The 10,038-nt window shown below is 44.4% G+C and overlaps 1 long non-coding RNA gene across 2 annotated transcripts; it reads right to left on the minus strand.

Annotated features, from left to right (window-relative positions):
* Positions 1-3,060: 3,060 nt before the first annotated feature.
* LOC146425064 (uncharacterized) lies at positions 3,061-7,091 on the minus strand. Of its 2 annotated transcripts, none has more exons than XR_014846701.1 (3): positions 5,294-7,091; positions 3,350-3,413; positions 3,061-3,207 (listed from the first exon to the last, which is right to left on the minus strand). It is a non-coding gene; the product is annotated as an uncharacterized LOC146425064 (long non-coding RNA). The 2 variants fall into 2 exon arrangements; XR_014846700.1 differs by having other exon boundaries at positions 3,061-3,238.
* Between the last annotated feature and the right edge of the window lie 2,947 nt (positions 7,092-10,038).

The following is a 10,038-nucleotide window of genomic DNA, read 5'->3' on the forward strand; positions in this document are numbered from 1 at the left end:
ACTTGCAGGTCCAGGAAACACCGTGCTGATATTTCTGAAAAGGTTAAAATCAGAGTTCATCCCAGGAAAAAACAATGACTCAAACATTCATTCTTCCTCCTGCAACTATGCTTCTCTGGTAAAGATCCTTAAGAGACAGCATCAGAAAGAGAAGACGTGGAAAAGAGTGCATATTCCAAAGCAATTGCTGGAAATGTAGTCGAGAGTAAGTTTCCAGATCATCTAGTCCCTGATACAGCATAGAGAAAGAATAAGAATTTTAAAACAAAGCAGCTTACAAATAACATTTAATACCACATCAAAACACAAAATTTTCCTGGGAAAAGCATGAACAGATGTAAAAGCAGAAGCCTAGAAGGCACACAATAACCTGAAGAGTGACCCCTAAGGCGAACCTGAAAGGCGTCAGGGGGATGAAGGTGCTCGGGTGAGCAAGGATCGTCAGTCAAGGGGCTGCAAGATTTTCCACATTCAGTGCAGAAAAAAAAAATGTTCCCAAAGTGGGGGAAGTCCTGGAAGTCAGAGTAATAAATGTAACCCACAGCAAATAGGAGCCAGCTCCTCTGAACACTGTCCAAGGCTCCTCGTGCTGTCAGTCTAAACTGAGTCATTAGAGACTTTTCAATTTTCCACATTTCAGGGGCTTAATTACAGGCTTATTCACTATGCAGAAGTCTAGGATTAGGTGTCTTCCCAAGTAAAATACCAGGAATACAGCTGCTTACCATGTTTTACAGTAGGATTTAATATTATCATTAATGACCACAGATGACAGTAAAAACTTGCTGTCAATCTGAAAATTAACCAAATTATCAGATAACTTCCAGAAACTAATCAGCCATTTCAGACAGAACATTATCTTTGCAGTCACTCTCCCTCTTCACAGATTGCAAGTCACACAAAAACTCTTGCATGCAGGACTGTTAAAATTGTGTGTGCCAAGTTAACTCTAAATCTTGCAGGAAAACAGATATAGCTGTGATGAAGCCAAGGGGGTGAACTAGTCCCATGTGTTTCTCATTTCCTAGTCAGCACAATCTGCAGTAGAAACTCAGAGAGCAGACAGAAAAATGCAGAGTTTGTTTCAGCTTTGGTGGCTGTACAGCCAGTTATTGGGAGTGCAGCTGTTGCAAGATGAAGGCATTTCTTTTCCCTTTGCCCATCAGACAGGTGATGACATCCCAAGGAACCTTACCTGAGAGATTGCACACTCATAACGCTACTATTAGCATTCGTCTTCTAAGGTGTCATCAGCTTTGCAATAACTCATTAAACTTGGTGATCCTTAAATACTTTCTACTGTACTCAGTGCCTTTGCCCTTGCATTTTCCCATGCACCTGTGCTGCCTTTCCCCTGGAGCCAGGAAACAAGCCAAGATCCATATTTCTCCTTAGGCCACATCTTCTTCTTTGAGAAGCTGCCTGTAAATTTTCTGCCAAGAAAACCTGGCAGAATTGAGACCAGAAGAAGCACAACTAAGTCCCTCTGGCCTTTGTGCTCTGGGGAATTAAGGAGGAAGGAATATCTATCTATATGTTGCATATGTGTGTGCAATGTATGCACAACAGCAAGGGCTGGACAAGAGTAGCATTCATCCCAGAGCACTGCTCAGTAGAGGGAAAACATAGGCCAGAAATACCTCAGAAATTAGGTGGGAAAGTCATTCCCAGCAGTGGAAGTTTTGGGGAGTGAGGGAAGGGCTTTCAGAACCACAGGGCACTGAGAGTCAAGTGTGTGTGTTCCTGTACAGATGCAAGTGTTTATAGCTGCCAGGCCAGAACACAGAAAATGCTGTGTGTGAAAAACAAGCCTCTGAGGACTCCTGCCAAGGTATATCCTAGCATCAGAAAACAGGTCCTCCCTACCCTGCTCCCATCCTATAGACCTGCTCTCATCCAAGCTTGTTTAGCAGAAATACGTCTTTTATGAGACTGGTCACCTCTGTTTTCCACCAGTGATGATTCATAAAACTGCTGCTCCTCTCTTACGTAGGCCAGATTTCCCTCTGGAGGGGCTGTACCCTCCATGAAATACTGAAAAGGCATCTGATAAAGTTACTTCTCACTTGGGCACCTAAGCTGCCCGACAAAAAGTAGGTGGAGGAGGGTAACTCACAATACCTCTCCTAACACCTCTCACTGGGAATTTCCCAAAACAAAGCAACATCAAAGGGGTAAGAGGGTTCAAGAGGATCAGAGCTAAGAATCCGTGTGTATTTATCCTAATTCCATTCCTCTGGTCCTTCTCCCCTATAAAAAAAATAAAAACAAAAAACAAAACAAAACAAACAAACAAGAAAGTGAGAAAACCCATTAACATCTGTAGCCACCTTGGTAAAAAGTGGGGAATGTGCTAAGGACTATTGGAATTTCTGTCAAGGGAACAGAGATGAAATTATGTGTTCGAGAGATTCAGTACCAAACAGTTCTTTGAGTTTGGGACCTCTTTTTCTTTCTTTTTTGTTTAGGAAGAGCGTTTCAGCATCTTGGGTTTGGTTTTCCTTTTTATTTGGGGGAAGGTGGGGCCAGAGCATGGGTGTTGGTTTTTTGGTTTTGTTTAAATTAGTGCTTTGTTTCATATGGCCAGCAGAGAGGTAAGTGCTGGATCTGTGAGCAGCGAGGACCACTTCCTGGTGCCTGTACCCTCTGCTCCCATGACCCAAGGACCAGGTGGCCCCAACAAGACCCCTGCTGGCACCCAGGCACAAGTCCTTCATGTGTCTGATGAGAACAATTGAAGAATTGAAGACTAAAGACTGGGTGGCAGATGAGGAGACAATGGGTTTTAAGCACAGAAGAGAACCTATACAGTGAGAGGTGAGAAGCAGTGGAAGGGTCACTAACAGTGGGTGGGAGGTGATGCTTGCAGCACCCGGAGAGAGTGAAACAGGAAAGGTTGCAGTATGGAAAGGTGAGAGCTGCTGTGGCCATCCTAAACAATCAAGTATGAAGGAGCATTGATGGAGCAAAACATCACTGAAATTTTGACAGAGACTGGGACCAGAATTGGGCTTGTGTCCAGGGTTGTCAGAAAGTGAATACTCTTTTATTTCAGGAACAGACAGTTTGGTACCTTGGAATTGTTTCTGAATTAAGGATTCTGTTGATGTTTTGGGATAAACTGGCTTGATGTCAAAAGGTACCTTGATTAAATCTTCCCCAGATTTTCCTCACATGTTTTACTGCTCTGACATATGGCCCCAATTCCTATAGCAAAAGATGATTCTGGGGTTTATTTCTGAATGAACAAAGCAAACATTCATCCTCACTTTAAAAATACAAGTTTGGCTTTTAAAATGCCAAGAAAATAATTAATTTATCTAAACAAACAGCCTTTAACAGTGCCCACCATAATATCACATGTCCTTCATGAGGAGACCTGCCAGTTTTTCCCCAGTTCCTTTCTAAAGGTCCTAGAAGAAAAACACAAAGGGAAACATAATTAAGAAAGGCTGTAGGGAAATTACCCCTTTACCCATTTCCAGAAAAATTAATTCCTTGGGATCTGACCTAATAATTACATAATCATTATTCCTGCACAAGAGTGGATTTCTTCTTACAAAAACAAAGGATTTCTCTTAGTTTCCATTTCTCATTTCCATTCCCCCAAGCACTGATGCAGACACTCCGAGTACAGGTGAGATATTTTATGGCAAGAGTGATGTTGGGAAACAATCTGCAAAGAGATGAATGGGAAGCAAGGAGTTGATTTGACTAAAGGCAATAATAATTTTGTACAGGAAATAGCTTTTGCACAAACTGGAGCTATCCCTCATCCAGCAGCACCCCACTGACTGGTTACTCAGGAAATTGTCACAATGAAGTCAAAGAAGTATTGCTGGAGTAGGAACTGCAGATATCGTTTCCAAGAATGATTTTGTATCAACTTTCATAGGGCTGAGAGAGCAGATACCTTGAAACCTTTTAAGAAACTTTAGCAACAGTTATCCATGAAACCTAGCAGCATCCTAGCATCCTACCTCGCCCTGCACAAAAACAGTGAAAACATAAGTTCGTGACGATACATCCAAAGATTCAGTAACCAATTCTGCGAGAAGCTTACACTTAACTAAGTGTGCTAACCATCCTTGGCTCAAAGTCAATGTTTCACTTTTACTCTGAACTGAGATCCTAAACCTAATCTTCAGATGAACTTCTTTGAAGATCACATACATCATTTCACTTTTGAGTCCTACGAAGTACGGAGAACTCAGAGGTGTAGGAAAGATCATGGTTCAGTCCCCCACACATTTCCTTGCTAAGGGAGAGAGAGGTCTATGCACAATTCAAGCATAGATTTCATGAAAAACAAGTTAAAATGCTCCTACTGAGAGATTTTAAAAGAAGCCTGGTATAAATAAAATGTGTCAGTTTGCATTTTCGTCCCAGACTATAGCCCCAAGTTTTAAGAACTTATTTTTCTAGCTGCTGAAGATATTCACATGGGTAAGTTCACTGCTCTAAAAGTTATTGTTATGCTTCTTTTGCCTGCGAGCTATTTTCTCTGAATTTGTAACAAGACATAAGTTTTCTGCTCTGTTAAAATGTAATCATAAATGCATCTTTCTGAACACAGAGACCAAACAAATGTTTCTAGTTTCAGTAGCAGTGAAGTTTTTCCAATGTAAGCCAGCATGTTGAAGCAATACAAGCTATGTGGCCAGCACATATTATAACCAATTTATTAAAAATAAATAAATAAATAAATAAATAAATAAATAAAACACTGCCATAACCCCACATTTGCAAGGAGAAGAAAAAGAATCAGTTAATTATCTCTAGATAATTATGTACGTATAAGCAAGGAGCTGGAGATTTATAGACCAGTTGTTCTCCTAACCAATCCCAGTTACAATGTGTCTCTGCTCATCCTAACAGAAACATCTGCCTAACCACCAGGGCTAGGGGTAACCACTGCTATCTGACATTCCAGTGGCTTACAAGGACAACACAGTTACAGCTGCAAATCTGCCACAAGCAAACAGCTAAATACTCTGCTGAATGCACCACAATCAGTCAGACTACTCAGATGCTTCCTCCTACCTTAGAAACAGGCTAAGATAGATCTTGATCCAAAAGAACCAAGCTTCTGCTCATTATCTCATAAAATCTGATGAGGTTTGGTTTATGGGGTTTTGGGGGGGGAGGGGGGGTAGCAGCTTATTCTGGCAGAATTTACAAGCTAATGAACAGTTCTAAAAGACCTTCCTTGGGCCAACACCTGACAGCAGAACTCAAATTCAGAAATACATGAAAAACCTTTGGGAGAGAGAATGCAAACAGTAATGCTCACCACTTTTGCAAAGTGTCCCTGCTTGTTCCAGTTGTCCCTTTGTATGGCTTGCTCCTCTTGGCTGCTTTCAGCATAGATTAGTGACCTTCAACCCCGACAAATATGTTGCCCTCATGTTTTTATGATCTCATAATCTCTCAGAAGGTGCCACATTCTGAGATTAAATACACCAGAATCCCAGTGGCAGCATAATGCAGATGCAGCTGTGATTAATGCCAATTAAAACAGTAGCAGCATGTGACAGCTGTTGCAATTGCTGTTAATTAGCAAGTTTTAAACACTCTCTTATCAGGCTCCACTTCGAAGTATGCAACTAGAATAGGTCATGAGATCATGATTCCTTAGTCCTTTGAGTGTCTTTCTGCTAGAGAGCTACTGCATGAAAGGCTTTAGCAGAAAAGCTTTGCATGATCTGTTGGTATTTCCCTGGAAAATGGCTCGTAAAGAATAAAGGAACTTCAGCTATGGGGGGAATTTGGGCACAGGACACTGCCCAGATGAGCTGTTAAACACAATTTGCTTACATTGTTCCCCATGGCATATTAAACTTCACCTATAAATATACGAGTTAAACAATCCAAGTAGGTATCTACAATAAAGTTCTGCGAGTTTCAAATCAATCAAAAGAAGAGAGAGGGCTGCTCTTAAGCCCTATTTGCCACATCTCACACCAGCTTCAGAAATATGGGATCTTCTCCCCTTCTCACGCCACATCAAGAGAAGAGCCCTTGCTTAGGACTTGTTTCTATTGCACTGGGAGGTCTGCCTGAAGCACGTGCAGACACGCTGGCTGCACCTATCCCAGGAAAATAAACACTGCAGAGATGCTGCCAGGCCCAACCACTGATGCTATCACTCTGGCACAAGAGTCACTGGCATGCTGGGACCCATGCTGTCCCAGGTAACATCATCCCACATGGATGCACAAGTCCACAGGGACCAGGAGCCACGCCCTGCAGCCACCCTCTCTGGTGGGAGTGAGAATGATGTGGTCAAAAGGCAACAGTTAGCCCCCAGGCTAAAGAACAGACCTTGGCACTGGCTCATAACAATTCTAATAAACACAGCAATTAGAGATAACTGTAACTAGATTGCTTGAGCAGGTAGTCTGGGCTCCAGCACACAGTGGGCACCTCAATAGGCCCCAACAGACCTGCCCTACCCAGGCAACTGCCACTTTTCACTCTAGTTCTTACCCAAATCACTGTCTCACCCCTTGCCCACCAGTTAAGTCACCATAATACATGTCCCATGGGATGCAGGACTGGCAGTCCAGTGTTGCATGTCAGTGCAGAGCAGAACAGCCACCCATGTCCCCAGAACAATGAATTCACTACAAATCTTCTTAAATAAAGAAAGGCAGTGAATGCTCAAAGCTGTTTCATGCAGTGGCCAAATGCTGCAGGGATCTCCTACGTGCCTAGAGATGACCAAGAGCATTTGACATCACACAGGATCAGGCAGCTGTGGCCCAAAACACAGCTGCTTCCCCAGGCATGCAGCCACTTGGTGTATATTCCTGGTACTCAGATGACTTCCAAGGGCACTTGCTTCAGCAACAGCATGGTCTCCTCTGTTACTAATACCAAAGAAACCACCACTTACTGCCTGAGCAGTCATACTCTGACTAGGAAGTCATGTTTCATATTTCAAAGGTAACTTAGAAATTACAGTATGGAGCGCTTGACATCTTAAGAGATCTATACATCACACTGACACATATAAACAAAAAATGAGACCATACTGCATAATGTCAAGCAGCTTTTTACCTTGTTTTAAAAGAGGCAACCTTTACAATGTAAAGACACACTTTATTTAGGTCTGAATGGGTCATTTTTCTCTTACTGGTTTTTTTTTTTCCTGACAGCAGACATTCTTTTTTTTTTCTTCACCAAAAAGAGTTCTATCTCAAGCAGCTCCTAAACACTTTCATGATCTCTATGGGAAAATATAATCAATTCTGAAGGTTTTGTAGCTTTTGCTAGCTTTTAATAGAACTGTGGAAATCTTTCAGCAGCTACTTTGCTTTCCATGAAGAAAGAGTGTGCAAGGCTCTCAGTAACCCTCCTTACCATGAGATTTGCACCGGCAGCACAGGGAGAGGCAGGTTCAAAAAAATCACATTATTTTGTGATTAAGAACTAGCAGGTTTGCTTTCCATTTATTTCAACCATCCTATTAGTGCAGCTAAGACATCTGCCTAACATTTCCTTTCACTCCGGTTCACGTGAGATAAATAACACATAAGCTAAAAAATGGGCTTTCAGCAGTTTTTAATAGCAAGGAAAAATAAACTCCTGCAGTATTATAGATGAACAATCTCTGTCTTGGCTTCATTACCTTATGTTATGTAAAGAAAATTAGTGGCTTTGCACTGACAAATCCATGCAAAAGAATAATGTGTTGAGCTCATTTTGTCCAGTATGTGCAGTAAAGTTTTGGTTAATGACCTTTCACTTAAAATGTTAGGACTCTGTGTCACTATAAACGGTGTAACCAAGGCATTCATTTCAGCATTTCTAAGTCCCCATCTTTTAATGGAGGCACCATGTTGTATCCATTCCTCTGGTCTGCTCAGGTTGGGAGCCAGGAATGACTTCTTGTGCACACAGCACTCAGTGCACACAGCACTTGCATCCATCGCCCATCTCACAATAACACGTAGATAATTTTGTAACAGAGACAGCACAACCTGAACGGTATCGCTGAGCCAAACCAAGCACTGCTTCTTGTAATGCCTTCTCCTGTCCCCTTCTGGTGTGCATACATGTATAAATATGCATTTATCAGATGCCTGTGTCTTTATTGTACAGGTACCATATACCCTGGTTCTTTTCAACAGATTGTTCTGTCATTGTCCCATTTGTTGCCCACAAAGAAGCTGAACTTCGGAAAATTTTATCCCAAGTGTCTATCACTGGACTGTCTGTACTGAAAAAAGTTAGGATTACTTTTAAGTGAACATTTACATTTATGTATAATACTGTTTAATATTTATAAAGTAGATAACTTTGGGGAATATTTTACTCTCCTGTACTTAAAAGAAATATCTTTTGTGCAAATTACTCTTTCTTCAAATGGCAGTTAGGAAAAGAAACACCCCAAAGGAAAAAAAAAATACAATAAAATAATTCTTTCAGATATTATTTCTGAGTCGTAAATCTGTTGCTCCTGCAGAGACAGGGATGTGGTCCCAAGAAAAGCTGACCACTTCATCACAAGTGCCCCGTTTAGTGGAAGACAGTTGTGAAATTTCCCCTCAGAAGTCAAATGACTGCAGTGCTAGAAAAGCCATGCTGCCCAAAGGGCTTCACAGGAAGTTCCATATTCATCTCTCCATCTTGCCATCCGATGGAAATTTAGAAGATACCTCCTGCAGAAATATTTGTTCTGGCAGCCAATCCAGATGACATTTAGCACACCACTCCAAATTTCCAACAAATATCTCAAAAACCTTCACTAATCCACTGGAGGGCACAGGGATTAACTCTTGCTTCCACTATATCTGTGACCCCCTGTATTGTGCTACAGCCCCTGGCCTGAGATCTCATTCACAACTGAGAGTTTGGAGGCTTATGCACATTTCAGACTGCTGAAGAGCAAACAAGTGTTGTTTGAGTGCACACACCTGGCTCTGGAGTCCACATGCAAGGTCCTCACTCTCCGTCCTAGCCATGGGGTGCAGAGAGGGCGCAAGTGGTGCAGGATGAGCTGTGCATAAAGCCTAGGGCATGCAGCAGGACCTGATCCTACTTGCCACCTGCATCCTCTCCCTGAAGAGCCTGGGACTTACACGAGGGGAATGAATGGGAAGAGAGGAGGATACGGGAAAGGGAGAGGGGAAAGTGGCATAGAGCAGACGAGGTGGCGCAGGGGATTGGGCAGAGTCGGAGACAGGCAGTCCATGGTGCCGCTGACGGTGGCAGTGTCCGGATGGGGCTTGGCGCCCCTTTCCCCTCTTTCTCCGCCCTGCCGGATCATCTTCCGCCCGGGGGTGCAGCTCTGGCCGCCGCCGCTGCATCAGGCAGCCGTGCCCGCGGGGTCCAGGACGGGCAGCGGTCACCAGAGGCACTGCCTGGGGGCCGCTCGCCTGCGCCGGGAGAGAGAGACGAGCCTGTGCGCAGAAGTATGAATGCACAACCATAACCACGCACATACGCACAGCTGGGGCGGAGGGCATACGAAACAAACCGCAGCCAGGTGTCACCTTTGGCGGCCGCCCGGCCATGCCCAGGGCGGGTGCCCCCGTCCCGCAGCTCCAGTGCTCTGCGCTGTGCAGGCGCGGGAGCTCCGGGAGCTAGCTGGTCTCCAGGGAGTTTCGCTGCTCCATCCCGTACCCGAGTGCCTTCCCCCACCGCCCCAAAAATAAAATCTTCAGAAGCAAAGACTATTTTGAAAGAGAAGCCGCTCGAGGCTGAGGGAGCGATCTGCAGACCGCCCGCACAAACCCCGCGCTGCCCAGCCGCCCGCTCGGGCTGCGCCGCGCTAATTCCGCAGCACCGGCGACATGAGGATCTCATACCTCCGGACAACTGCGCGAGTCATAAATACACGGCGCAGGGCTGAAAGTCGAAACTGTTTACAGAGACTTTGCCGTGGCCTTCGGGGAGTCAAACCGCCGCCCCCCGCGCAGGGGCCGGGCTGCGCGGAGGTTCCGCACCGCACACCCCGCAGTGCGGATTCCGCGGGGGACCCGCGGCGGCGGCAGCACCTGCGGCCGGCGAGGGGCGAGGAGGGGGCGGCCT

The sequence above is a fragment of the Lichenostomus cassidix genome, chromosome Z, assembly GCF_008360975.1.
Source record: "Lichenostomus cassidix isolate B80296 chromosome Z, HeHo_3.0, whole genome shotgun sequence".
NCBI lineage: Eukaryota > Metazoa > Chordata > Aves > Passeriformes > Meliphagidae > Lichenostomus > Lichenostomus cassidix.